This window comes from Pteropus alecto, unplaced genomic scaffold (genome assembly GCF_000325575.1).
Source record: "Pteropus alecto unplaced genomic scaffold, ASM32557v1 scaffold239, whole genome shotgun sequence".
Classification (NCBI taxonomy): domain Eukaryota; kingdom Metazoa; phylum Chordata; class Mammalia; order Chiroptera; family Pteropodidae; genus Pteropus; species Pteropus alecto.
This window is the reverse complement of record NW_006494613.1, coordinates 9,171,003-9,175,344: the sequence shown is the minus strand read 5'-3', so window position 1 is coordinate 9,175,344 and position 4,342 is coordinate 9,171,003.

The following is a 4,342-nucleotide window of genomic DNA, read 5'->3' as shown; positions in this document are numbered from 1 at the left end:
AGTGTGGGAAATAGGAAGTTGTTGGTCAAAGGGTACAAACATTCAGTTATAAGATGAGTAAGTTCTGAGGATCTAAAGTAGAATACAGTGACTATGGTTAACAATATGGTCTTGTGAACTTGAAATTTACTAAGAAAGTAGATCTTAAATGAGATCTTAAATCTCACCACAAAAAAAAAAATGGTAGTTATGTGAGGTGATGGATATACTAACTAAACTTACTGTAATAACCATTTTACAATATATATGTATATTAAATCATCATATCGTGTACCTTAAACTTACACAGTGTCATCAATTATATCTCAATAAAGCTGGAGGGAAAAAAAAGCCCTGTGGCCCCACTCTCACTTTAATCAACAAAGGCCTACTGAAAATCTAACCTTAGATCTTTAGCTGTGGGCAATAAAACACCCATCCCTGCTAGGGTGGTATGGAAGTTGTGACTTACATGCCTGTCTGGACATATAAAGCCTCTTTACTTTGTGGTGTCAGTAGACCACATGGGATCCAGAACTCTCATTCCCAACCAGTAGTAATGAGGTGACCCCTCCTCTTCCCCACCAAAGAGATATCAGAGGAGGCCCAGCGAGAATCTAGACTTTCTCCACTTTCCACCAGTGTCTCCCACCACCCTACAGTGTCTGAGTAGCCTACATGGGAGCAGTAACAAGAAGACCCTTTCCTTCCCAGCCCTGGTGGGGTCAGCATAGGCCTACTGAGGAGCCTGTACTTAGCCTCACCCAGAAGTAAGGAGGCACTCCCCTCTAGAGGGTGACAGAGGAGTACCTAGGCTTATGCCCCCAATTGGCAGTAATGAGGAAGCCTGGTGCTCCCCATTTGCCAGCAGCATGGTATCACCATGAGGCCTGCTCAAACATAGATTTAAGAATCTTATAACACAATACACAATATGTCCAGGATACTATCAAAAATCACTCAGTATTTATATTGCTAATTGGTGCTTCACTTGGCCACGAAAAAAAGAGATAAATGTTCTGTTGAAGGTTCCAAGAGGAAAAATTCCCCAATTCTGATCCAAATCTTACAGTGATTGGCTTCCCAAGTACAGTGTAAAATTAAACTTTTTGAATATCTTAACGAGGCCAATGGAATTGTTTATTATTTTGCAAATCAGAAGGCCTAAAATGATGTGGATGACTTTGCTCCTGATAGAAAGTATATTATATACTGGAAAGGTTTTAGAGTCAGTTGGAAAGATTTATTTTCAAATCCCTGTTCTTTTACTTACCAGGAATATGATCTTGATTAAATTTATTAACCTGTCTAAGCTCTTAGTTTCTTTTCCTATAAAATGTAAGAGCATGATAGTTATATAACAGTAGTATTAATGGAAGTAGTAGTATGAACTAGTCGCTTTGCCCATATTATCAAATGTAATACTTTCAACAGCCCCTTATAAGGTAGATAACATAATCTTTATTTTAAAAGTAAGGAAACTGGGATTTTAATATGAGGAGTTAAGTGATGTCTTTAAGATCATACAGATCTGTTGGGTAAGGTCATCAAGAAGACATGACTGCTGGCTTGACCTGTGAGCTGGACCTGGGCAATTGGAGGTTCTCCACTCCCTCCCCTGTGCTTGGAATGTGCACTTTAGAGCCCTTTCTCCCCACTGCTGCCACTGCTAGAAGCTGCCCAAGGACATAACCTAGAGATGGTACCACGATGATGAGACTTTCTGAACTGGGTACATGACTGAGCCCTGTTAGGCCTCCTGGGAGTGTAAATGTCCCCAGTTAAGACCTCTATATGAACTTTTAAGATTCTGGCAGGCAAATGTGACATCTACTTATCTTGCAGCTGCTCACAACAGGCCTTCTATGTAAGTTCCCTTGGTTATTTAACCTGCCATCTACCAATCTGAAGTGGTCTGCCTTTATTTTTTGTTTGTCCTTGCCCTCTGTGTATGGGGGCCAGCACACTTGGGAAGCTCCTGAAGAGACTGCAACCAAATAAGTTCATAATTGTCAGGGCTGGCATTTAAAACCATGACTTTTAAAACCATAAATTTTAAAACCATAAAATGTCAAATCACTGTGTTGTGCCTGAAACTAACATTGTATGCCAAGTACACTTCAGTAAAATCTTCTTTAAAAAAATAGCCATTAACTTCAAAGTCTGTATTTCATCAGGTATTCCATGTAGGCTCTCAGAGAACTAAATGAAATAACATCGGTAAAAGAACTTAGTGCAAATATAGCAGACGTTCAGTTAATATTAGTTTTCTCCCCACTATTTTTAAGTGGCATTTATGTACACACACACATATGGTTTCATGTCAGTGTCCTCCCAATGAAAAAAATCTTCCAGTTTATTCAGAAAATTTCAATGCTTCAATGGTTTTTCTCATATTAGATAAACCCAGTAGATATAATTTCCCACTAATATAAAGATTATAATATAAATTTAATCTATTTATATTCATAGATTATTATTTTCTTTAGAATATTTTATTGAGAGTCTTATGAAGCACTTGACTAGGTTAATAAGAAGAAGAAACTCAAGGGTCAATTTTTATTTCGTATACCTGGAATTCTAAGTTATTATTTCCAAAGCACAACATGATAGAATAGTGCTATTGTTGTCAATAAATCCATAAATAAATAAACAGATCTTTCATTTAATTGTCATACAGAAGCTTCACTTTTTAAATATGTGAAGATAACTAATAAAGAAGAAGAAATGAAAGAAATAGAGCTCCAGGAGCTCTAGTGAGGGGAATTTCCACTTGAGTCAAGTGAGGGAAATTTCCCATATCACAGCTAAATAGCTATAGAAAATTAGTAGTCTAACTTGAAGCAGTAAGATAAGAATCTGTTCTGGGAGAATCTGATGGAGAAAAAAAAAATTAATGGAAAAATAATCTGATATATTTGAACATGTAAAAAACTGTATTGAGGGCCATCAGAAAGTGTGGAAAGAACTGGCACATAGAAAACTAGACAAATGGAAACAATAAGGAAATTATCGACTCTAAGAAAAAGAAAAAAATATATACAAGACAAGAAACATAATATGCTCCTTGGCTCCACGGTGAGTAATATTTATTTAAGATAATATAAAATCTTGATATAGCTCGACTTCAAATTGGGACATGACTATTGGAATAATGGTTTGGAAATAGGGAAGGAACTGTATGAGAGCTAAATCCTCATCTTCCATAATAGGAAGGCAACAGACAAGGTCTAAACTCTATAAAGCAAGAATTATCAGTATTATAATATTGTTTAAAAATATGAACACAATTACATAGAATAAAAGGTTAAAAAGAGTTGACAGTGATGCTAACAGGGAGCAAAACAGAGTGAGAAGGGGCAGAACAGAGAAGTGTGTTTCTTCAAAAATAAATTTTAATACCATTTTTGATTATTAACTGGGCATATATTACTTTAATTTAAATTTTTAAAAATAAAAAGCTACCAAATAGTATATATGGTATTAATTTTATTTATGCAAACTTCATAAAATTTAACATAATATATTAAAGCTTAGGTTTTGGAAGTAATAAAACCAGAGGTAAATGTTTGTGCTTCTTCCTTTACCTCTACACAGTATGTCAAACAGGTAAGAAAAGGAATGTGATCAAATTTAATAATTTTCCAGTGCTCCAGGGAAATATTCTTAGCCTTACAAAGCTAAACATTCCTCTAACTGCAAGCTCCTCTAAATAAATACTACTTGCATATTTATGGAGTAAATTGCTTTGGGTTGTAATGAGTTGTAAGTCTGAGGAAAAGCAAGTTGCACCTTGAATTTAGGTCTTTTTTGCTTTATTTCCCATTTACTTGTTTTTTCCTTTTCTTTTCTGGTTTTGGTTTTCCTTTTTTAAAAAATCTCACCGCGTTGTCTGAGCCATCTATGACAATACAGAATTCTGTTCTGTTTTGTTTTCAGACCATGCTATATTTCTTCACCAGTTAATTCTATACTTGAAATGGTGCGATGAAGAAATGAGTACATCAGAGAGAAAATGTGCAAAGGTAGGAGAGCAGTGATCAAGGAGCACAGTTAGGAGGTGGAAATGGAGAGAGGGAATGGCAATTCCTCTCTGTAACCTCTGGCTACAGTCAATAACTAGCAGAGTAATATAAGACAGAAAGGAAAGGTGCTACAGATTTATCATGAGCACAACTGCTCAGAGAAATCCAAGGAGACACCAGGCATCTTTTTATTGTCTTTTTAAACATTTTATTTAACTAAAGAAATAAAAACTATTCACAAGATATTTTTTTAAATCCTTTTCTTTGTGGTCCTTGATAATTTCAGGAATCCTAAATTGTCAGAAACAGAGCTTCTCCACACCTATCCCAAAAAGAAG